A 10,347-nucleotide genomic window follows, 5' to 3' on the forward strand; every position below is an offset into this window, starting at 1 on the left:
TGGCCGTGCGAGAAGACCGCCGTCTGCAGATCGATTCCAACGCGATCGAACGTCTGTCCCTGCGCCTCCACTGTTCATGCAGGGGGTGCGTAGATTTGCAGAGCCCCCTGCATGAAAACGATGGAAAGTACAGCGTTCGTCACAGATGAAGTTGTGCGCTTATATAAAAGAGAGTAGCCAGTGGGTTTTCAAAGTACCTTCGTCTTACAGAAATCAATTTCGCGTGAGCCTACCGCAGTAAAACGATGCTCAGCTGAGCGGGGTGAGCCACGGCGGGGGGGGGGGGGGGTCACCTTATCTTTGTCACGTGCCGTAGCTCACGTGACTTCTGCCGCGACAATGTCTGGATGTTTTCACCTGAGGACGACCGCTCGTGTTGCGATCGAAACGTCGCGATTTATTTTTTATTTTTTATTTTTTCTACCTGCGTGACTTTACCGAAAGAACCAAAGAGTATGAAAGACGTCTTGTTTGCTGATCTTGTTCATAGCTGTGTACATTGCTTAGACGTACACACCACACACAATGAAATAATTAGAAACTAGAACGACTTCTGGGGATGGGCAAAGATTGAGGAATCTCTTTCAATGGAGCGAGTTAAGTTTGTTCAACATATAGGAATAGGTTTTACCCTTTTAACTGGCACAAAAACTCACACCTTTATTCAAGGCATCATGTTTGCAATGACCACAACACAAGCAGTCAAAATGCAAACAAAAAAGACAACTCTGATAATAATATGCACTGTCCTTGAATTTGATTGGTCCACTCCCGAGACAGCTTTTCTTGGAGCCTAGTCTCCATTGGTGTTGGACCAGAAGACGCCAAAAGGCGTACAACTAAAAAAACAGCGCACTATCAGAGTATTGAGGGCTCGGGGTGAGCATTTACATTATGAGACCTCCTTTGCCAGAAACAAGATATAGGAATAGATTTTACCCTTATAACTGGCACAAAAACTGACACCTTTATTCAAGGCATCATGTTTGCAATGACCACAACACAAGCAGTCAAAATGCAAACAAAAAAGACAACTCTGATAATAATATGCACTGTCCTTGAATTTGATTGGTCCACTCCCGAGACAGCTTTTCTTGGAGCCTAGTCTCCATTGGTGTTGGACCAGAAGACGCCAAAAGGCGTACAACTAAAAAAACAGCGCACTATCAGAGTATTGAGGGCTCGGGGTGAGCATTTACATTATGAGACCTCCTTTGCCAGAAACAAGATATAGGAATAGGTTTTACCCTTTTAACTGGCACAAAAACTGACACCTTTATTCAAAGCATCATGTTTGCAATGACCACAACACAAGCAGTCAAAATGCAAACAAAAAAGACAACTCTGATAATAATATGCACTGTCCTTGAATTTGATTGGTCCACACCCGAGACAGTTTTTATTAGAGCCTAGTCTCCATTGGTGTTGGACCAGAAGACGCCAAAAGGCGTACAACTCAAAAAACAGCGCACTATCAAGAGTATTGAGGGCTCGGGGTGAGCATTTACATTATGAGACCTCCTTTGCCAGTAACAAGATATAGGAATAGGTTTTACCCTTTTAACTGGCACATCTCTCTGTCCGTCTGTGTCTCTGTTCCCCTCTGTGTCTCTCTCTGCCTGTGTCTCTCTGTCTCTGTCTATCTTTCTCTGTCTCTGTGTTCCTCTTGTCTGTGTCTGTCCACCTGTCTTGTCTGTGTCTGTCTATCAGCGTCTGTCCAACCGTAGTCAACGACTGTCAGTAGCAGCAGGAGCCTGTTCAGCTCCCACGGCTACACGCCACTCAAACTTGCTCCCAACACATAAATACAAAGATCCCCCGTGTAGCCTGCACAGACTGTTGGGGCAAATGCTGTTAGCGAGCACCTATTAAGGGTGAGACGGCACACGAGGGGGTGGGTGACCAGTACCACGCCGGGCCGCCTTTGTCTCCCTAGTGGCGATGTTTACTACACACCGCACCGGGTACTCGTTTGAGGCTGAGTCGACGTAGGGGAGGCTCAGGACCGGTTCAGAAAATCGTCACTGGCGGTGTTGGCCACGAGCGGGAATGGAACTCGGCTGGTCGGGAGCGCAGCGCTCCCCACGTCACTGCCGCTCCCCTTCTGTCACCGCACAGCATGACCTCATCGGCGTCAAACGGGAGGGGGCGGTTGGCCTCGCTAGTGACGTCATGTCAGCCACACCCGATAACCGCTCTCTTGAGCGTTACGTCACCTCCGTTCGGCCGCTGCCGATTTCTGTTCCGGTGCCAATCCTTATTTGGGCAAAGTTACGCCCGGTGACTGCACGCTCATTAACATAATGTGTTCGTTAAAGCCGTCCGATTAGTGTGGGAGGAGAGTGTCTTGTACCCCGGAAGTGACGTCACGTCACCTGCTGCCGCGTGACGTCACGAGGAAACATGAAGCTGCCGCTTCACGCGTGAACTGAAATCCGAGGTGAGAAATTCTCATCGCGGTTGTGGTGGTTGTTGTGGTGGTGGTTGTGGTGGTTGTGGTTGTTGTGGTTGTTGTGGTTGTGGTGGTGGTGGTGGTTGTTGTGGTGGTTGTTGTGGTGTTTGTGGTGTTTGTGGTTGTTGTGGTGGTTGTGCTGGTTGTGGTGGTTGTTGTGGTTGTTGTGGTGGTTGTGGTGGTTGTTGTGGTGGTTGTTGTGGAGGTTGTTGTAGTGATGGTTGTGGTGGTGGTTGTGGTGGTGGTGGTTGTGGTGGTTGTTGTTTACCGAGGTAGAGCCTCGCTCTATCTCTCGTAGGGATGTCAATTGAGTAGCAGCGAGCATGGAAGCGATGTCCAGGTTGGAACTTTGCAGCGTGGGGCCTAACCACACGGGGCCTTGCCTCCTGTCCTCGCCTGATCACGTTTGCTTCAATTCTCTTGCTTAGTTGAGCAATCTTTGTCAGAATGTAATCGACCAGGCTATGCGTTAATTGTGTGTTGACCGACTCTCTGTGTTGCATTGCATTATATTTCCAAATTTTACTCAGTTTGTTTGATTAAGTGTGCTTTCTCTCTCTCTGTGTGTCCTGTTTTTATTTACTGCAGTCACCAAAGCTCTAAATCTCTCATTGACACAAGGCCGTAATTATAATATATTATAAAAATTATAATATATATTGGGCGACACACACCCCCCTCCTAATAATCAAATATGCTCAAAATTTCCCCCCCCAATATATTGCTATAAAAATATTTTTTAAATATAATAATTGCTATGTTAATAAAAACGATTTGCTAAACCTTGGCCACAAAATCTGGGCTTGTCTTCATATAACAATGCATAGATTTCTGTTTATATGATTGCGTTGTACTTTATGAATCCTTAATCTCTGCCATTACATACTATGAAACAAGAAAAGGTAAAAAAGTAAAAACAGAGCAATGTAATACAATACAATATTTGACATTGTATCAAATAAAACAAATTCCATCCCATGTGTTAGTGATTTTTTTAAATATTTTACGCAGGAAATGGCAGGAAATTAGTTTTCAAATTTACATTTTTTTCTGGGGGGGGGGACCCCAGACCCCCTGGAAGATTTGGTCCCCCCCAATGTTGACTCCATGGCTACGGCCTTGCATTGACTTGCTAATTTCTGTACCACCCCTCTCTCGCTATTTAAGGCCTCGACACAGAGGCGTTGCCTATGTGTGTATCTCTCTCTGTGTGTCTTTGTGTTATCTCTCTCTGTCTATGTGTCTCCATGAACTAAATAGAAACTAGAATGACTTCCGGGGATGGGCAAAGATTGAGGAATCTCTTTCAATGGAGCGAGTTCAGTTTAACATCTCTGTCCGTCTGTGTCTCTGTGCGCCTCTGTGTCTCTCTCTGCCTTTGTCTCTCTGTCTCTGTCTATCTTTCTCTGTCTCTGTGTTCCTCTTGTCTGTGTCTGTCCGCCTGTCTTGTCTATCTGTGTCTGTCTATCAGCGTCTGTCCAACCGTAGTCAACGACTGTCAGTAGCAGCAGGTGCCCGTTCAGCTCCCACGGTTACACGCCACTCAAACTTGCTCCCAACACACAAAGACAAAGATCCCCCGTATATCCTGGACAGAATGTTGGGGCAAGTGCTGTTAGCGAGCACCTATTAAGGGTGGGACGGCACATGAGGGGGTGGGTGGCCAGCACCACACCCGGCCGCCTTTGTCTCCCTAGTGGCGATGTTTACTACACACCGCTCCGGGTACTCGTTTGAGTCTGAGTCGACGGCTCAGGACCGGTTCAGAAAATCGTCACTGGCGGTGTTGGCCACGAGCGGGAATGGAACTCGGCTGGTCAGGAGCGCAGCGCTCACCACGTCACTGCCGCTCCCCTTCTGTCACCGCTCAGGGTCAAGTTTGTATTTGCAGTAAAGTCTATTAACTCTATTGAGCACGGAACAGTTTATTTTTGTTTTCCTCTGCAATCTTTGTAAGAATGTAGTCAGGAAGTTATCACAGCACACGTGCAGCTGAAGTCGGAACTGTTCATCACAGCATTCAAGGACATCTGTGCCTGACTTCACACCTCGAAGTTGCGATTGAACATTAATTTATGCATTTCTGCATAACACAAATAGTATTATTTTCAACACCCTTTGCTATGTCAGCTGAATTAAGCTTTCATAAATATTCCTTTTGAAGCCAGACAGCCGAAATTGTGTGCTCGGAGTTTTGGGTTTACATTCATTTTGAAGATATTAGGGCTTCCAGGCATGTTTATGAACATTTGCCTTCTAATTGTGTGCCATAACAGCCCATGTGATGAATTTGGGACACTTTTTCACTATAACATGAAGATATGAATAAGTATAGACATGTAAGTCATGTTTGACTGTATATATGCATTCCTCTGTGCCTCGATATTGACGTGTAGATGGTGTGGATATTATTTTTTTCTCTCTGCAGCTGTCACTTCCTTTGCAGAATTTGTCTGATGGAGCAAAGGCACTCGGTGCAGCTCTGTGCAAAAAGGCATCAATGCGACCGGTGTGCATACAGCACGGATCGTACTGACCATTTGAACTTGCACCAGAGAACTCACACGGGAGAGAAACCCTTCAAGTGCAGTGTGTGTGGGAAGGCGTTTTCAGATTCATCTACTCTTGTAACACACCAGAGAACACACACGGGAGAGAAACCCTTCAAGTGCAGTGTGTGTGGGAAGGCGTTTGCACAGTAATCAAATCTTCAAAAACACCAGAGAACGCACAAGCATCAGAAGATCCACAAGGGATGGAGTCTGAAATCAGCTTGTGAAAGTAAAAGTGCCGCAATGAGTCCATCCCTCATGAAACAACCGGAAGAAAATCCCACCTTGGACACTTTTAAAGGTGAAGAGGTGATGGTGAAATATGAAGAAGTGATGGTGAAGAGCGAAGAAGTCAGGGTAAAATGTGAAGATGAAGTTTCAACTCCAAAATCGGACCTTCACATCGATGGAGGCAACGTGAAGCAGGAGGAGAATTCTGACTGAGGCAGAGCGAGGCAACTCCCAGCAGTTTGTGGAAGTGGAGGTGTGGGTGGACTTCCTCCGAGACAATATAAAGTCAAATGGAGACCCGGTAGATGTGTAAGCTTGAGAAGATGTTGCTCCAATAAATGGCCCTTTGTCACAGGCCTTTAATGACAAGAATGTGAAGTTGAACACTCAATTCCTAGGTTCAACCTGCAGGGTAAGAGCAGCCAGTCTTTGTGGACCTGTGGGTTGGGTAGATCTCTAACCAGGAGCGAGAAACAAGCTCCCAAGCGTTGAGTATGTTATCATAATTGCATTTAGATGGTGCTTGCTTAATCGCCTCTGGCAATTCGGAGTTTTGTATCGTATCTCGTCTCAAACACTGGAAGAGCACCCCCAAGTAGCAGCTGCCCCTGTGTGGCACAAGGTGGTGGCCCTGCACCGGCCTGCATGTGGACAAGAGCCTGTCAGTAGGGGGCGATTATTGACGTGGCATCTTGGTTGTGGAGTTTGTAGGTAATGTTTAGAATTTGATAAATTTTGACCCAGACGCCAGCATGCAATGGCCTACTCGTTTTTAATGACAATAGTATGTTGTACATACACTGTTAAGCAGATGGTGCGTATTTTTTTTAATATCTTCTTGTTAATACGATGTAACCTGATACAGTATATTTCAGTGCAGTAATAAAATTGTGTTAAAATTACTCAATAATTTAGAATTAATACTTGTCTGATTGTGTTCGTACATGTAACATTTTGTCTAAGGGTCAAACATTGATTAAGTGATGTTAGGACAAAGTGTGTGTTTTGGAAGTAACCTGTACAGATAACTCAGGTGAGGCTCATTGTTCTTGTGATACAGGTCAAAGGGTATTTTTGTGTTTTCAGGAAGCATCTTCCTCTGGAGCAACTCATTGTCTTTGAAATAGGGAGCACACTCGGATCATTAATCAGTTACACGTAGAGGAGATACATTCTCTTCAACACGAATTATAATTTTGTATTACGTGTTGACGTAGATTTTGTCTAACTAGGTCTAGAAATGCTCCTTGCTGATTAACGTCTGGATGTTCGAAACTATCGGTTGAAGCAGCCCGGCTGCTTTTGAGATGTTGTGCACCAATAAGAGTCCACAGGTGGCTTGCACTGAATCAATGATGCACTCCCAGAAGGCTGTGCTAGTTTTAGTTTGTGTAAAACATTCCTTTGTTTCATGGAGAGATCGATAAATGAAAGATGTCGTGTCTGCTGATCTGCTTCATAGCAAGGAGGTAATTTTAAGTGCACATTTGAAATTCATTTTTGGTACAGATTTGTATTCGGTTACAAGGCAGAGCACATCTAGTAGATACATTCTCCACAACAACACTCATGAGAATTTTGCATGACGTCTTATATGTTGGTGAACTAGGACAAGAAATGGTCCTTGCTGATTAACGTCTGGATGTTCACAACCAAGGGTTGAAGCAAGCCTGACCGCCTGCGGTGCCCCTCAACCATTTACAGCCTGGGGCCAGGAAAGTCACGAAAAAAATTGCACACGAATGAGGCCTCCACGCAAGCTCCCAATGCTAGATTGAACGCTTTCGTGACTCTAAGGATTCATACTCTTTGGTTCTATTGGGTAAAGTCACGTAGGTAAAAAATAAAATGACAAAAATCACGACGTTTCGGCCACAACACAAGCGGCCTTCATCAGGCGAAGGGACCAGGCTGTCTCGAGGACAGCGCTGGAGCGAAACACAACCACTCTCAGACCGCGGACCTTTAAGCTGTGTGCGAGCAAACAAGGTGTCCTGACAAATAAATTAGCATAAAAATTAGCATTTGATTGGCCGATTTTAGAAAAGAGGTGGTGTACGTGCCGGTGGACTTGCCGTTTGGCGCGGGGGGGGGGGGGAGTTTACCTATTGATGGGGTGAAAAGGGAATTTATAAGAGCTGTGAAAGTTTGGAGTACCACTACTTGAAAAATATACTGTACCATTAAAATTAGTTTAATGTTTAGTTCGATTTAGAACATCTTTCCAATGGTTGCTTAATTTGAAACCATCTTCTCGGTTGAAATTGTGTCTGTGTTTGTAGATCTGAATTGCCTCGTGAACAAATCTGATAAAAAAACCCGTGGGTTTGCAAAGAACCTTGGTATTGGAGAAAATTATATCGTGATCACCCACAACGTTGTAACAGTGATCAGCCACGGCAGAAGAATTCGTTTTGCCGTGTTTCAAATCTGATTTGTGCTCGCGAATTCGGTCAGAGACATGTCGCTTTGTCTCCCCGATATAGCAATCACCGCAGGTACAACTCAATTTATAAACCCCGGGGTACTGTAAGTCAGGAATGACATCCTTCACGGATGGGATCAGATCACGAATTTTGTGTACTGTATTGAACCGGACCTGGATCTTGTGTTTGTTTAGAATTTTGGAAATCTTTTTAGTAACGCCTGCTATATATGGTAGTGTGATGGTTTTGACCGGAGTATCAAGTGGTTGTTTCTGTATGGAGGGAGAAACAGCTTGGCGGATGGTACGGTCAGAGTAACCATTCCTTTTGAGGGCCAGGTGTACATGTTTTAATTCACTGGTCAGGTGGTGTTGGTCCGAAATGAAATGAGCCCTATGGTATAAAGTTTTGAAGATAATTATTTTGGGCTGGGTGGTGGTGGGAATCAGGTTTCAAGTAGGAATCTGTGTGGGTGGGTTTCCTGTAGACAGAATGCCCCAATGAGCTATCAGGTCTCCTCTCAAATAGAACATCTAAGAATGGTAGCTTGCCATCTTTCTCCACTTCCATGATGAATTTGATGGCGGGATGTCTGGAATTGATGTGGTGTAGGAAAAGGTTCAGAGCTGGGAGGCCATGTGGCCAAATGACGAAAGTGTCATCCACAGATCTCTTCCACAGGGAAGGTCTGAGGGTGGAAGTCTGGATGGCGTCTGATTAAAATTTCTCCATGAAAATATTGGCTATCACTGGTGACAAGGGGGATCCGATGGGGGTACCCTCATTTTGTTTGTAGAAGGAGCCATTCCAAGTAAAGTAGGTATTGTTGAGGCAGTGCCTAACCAGTGCAGGTGTGTCGGGATCTAGTCCATGTTGGACCAAATTTTCAATTATTTCAATGGTATCAGGTACTGGGACCTTGGTGAACAAAGAGACCACATCGAAGCTGACAAGGATATCGTCAGGGGACAGTACAACGTATTTGACCATAGAGACCAATTGGGCTGAGTTAAGTACTGCTGAGGCGGTCTTGCCAGTGAAAGGCAGCAAGGTATCTGACAGAAAACGGGCTAGTCTATAGGTAGGGGAGTTGATCGTGGATACGATGGGTCGTAGTGGGGTGCCTTTTTTACGAATCTTGGGAAGACCATAGAATCTAGGGGGTCTTGCAGCAGAAGGTTTTAGGGAGGGACGTTTAGTTGGGTCGATTAGGGAGGTCGAACTTGTGATGATCTTGTTGGTTTTTATCGCTAGGCTATTGCTAGGGTCATTTTTTTTTATTTTTGAGTAACTTCCATCGTTGAGCAGATTCTGGATTTTGTTGTTGTATGAATCTTTATCCATAATAACAGTAGCGTTGCCTTTATCGGCTGAGAGGATGACTATATCACTTCTGTTTTTTAAATTCGCGAGTTCAGAGCGTTCATTTTAGCTGATGTTACTAATAGGTTTCTTAGCATTCTTAAGAATAGTGGCTATTTCAGCTCTCGCAACGTCTGCTTGGATGTGTCCTACGCCTTTGAGGGCTACATCGACCTGAGAGATGATATCATCTTCTGGTATGTGTTTTGGGGTGACAGCAAAATTTAGTCCCCTAGCCAGTACTGTTTTCAGATTGTCTGAAATCGGGGTGCTACTCTGATTAAGACGAATGGGTTCTTCTTTGATAGGTGGTTGAATTTAGAAATCAGGTTAGCTTTACATTTGACTGACAGTGACTCCGCAGAAGAAGCAGTCATGTTGTCTACGTGATTCCAATCAGACGGTGACATTTTTTGTGTTAACATTAAATGAGCTTGTAGGAGAGTCCTGTCTAAAGTATCGAGTTCAAATCGGAGTAGCCTTATCCTCTCTGAGATTAAAGATAGGCTGGCCTTAAGCAGAATCTGTTTAGAATTCGGAGAAGATACAGCAGCAGAAGTGAGTGTGAAAGCGGTTAAAGTCACGTAGGTAAAAAGCTCCCGATGCTCCGTTTTGAAGTTTTAAAATGAAACAGTTTTAATTTGATTATGTTTTGAATTCGATAATTGTATTTATTCATTAAAAGCTTATCTCATCTTACATCTGGAAGACTTATTTGAAAACGACATTTGGTATGAATTTTCTCTCGTCGTTAAGTAGATGGCCTTGCCGGGGGATTCGGTTCGATGCGGACTTTCACCTGGTTGGGATCGCGGGATCGAGATGAGGCGACACAGAGCTGGCCGTGCGAGAAGACCACCGTCTGCAGATCGATTCCAACTCGATCGAACGTCTGTCCCTGCACCTCCGTCGTTCATGCAGGGGGCGCGTAGGTTTGCAGCGCCCCCTGCATGAAAACGACGGAACGTGCAGCGTTAGTCACGAAGTTGTGCGTAAGCGCCATAACAAAGCGCTGTAAGCTGACCTGCCACCACATTCATGGGTCAACAGGGGGCAGCCGAGAGAGCGAGGTGCATAGGGGTCGACCAAAGTAAACCCCTGCACCCCCCCCCCCCCCCGTGACCGGAGACTAGAACCCCTGACCCCCACCCGTCCCTAAGGCCCATTAAGATAAGACCTTCCAGAAGGTTCTGGGAGGGGGGGGGGGTCAAGAGGGGAGTGGAGACCCCGACCTGGGGTTAAAAGCCCAGCCCTCTGGACGGGCCGTGCAGTGTTCACCAACTCAAGCCTGAAGACATCCGAAGACCTGAAGACTGGACCAGCA

The 10,347-nt window shown here is 45.5% G+C and overlaps 1 protein-coding gene across 1 annotated transcript in view; it reads right to left on the reverse strand.

Annotated features, from left to right (window-relative positions):
- LOC116957256 (uncharacterized) overlaps positions 1–10,347 on the reverse strand; it is a 631,244-nt gene that overhangs the window by 462,869 nt on the left and 158,028 nt on the right. The gene's annotated exons all lie outside the window — the stretch shown is intronic.

The sequence above is a fragment of the Petromyzon marinus genome, chromosome 71 (genome assembly GCF_048934315.1).
Source record: "Petromyzon marinus isolate PM22_M1 ecotype Great Lakes invasive population chromosome 71, UKy_Petmar_22M1.pri1.0, whole genome shotgun sequence".
Classification (NCBI taxonomy): domain Eukaryota; kingdom Metazoa; phylum Chordata; class Hyperoartia; order Petromyzontiformes; family Petromyzontidae; genus Petromyzon; species Petromyzon marinus.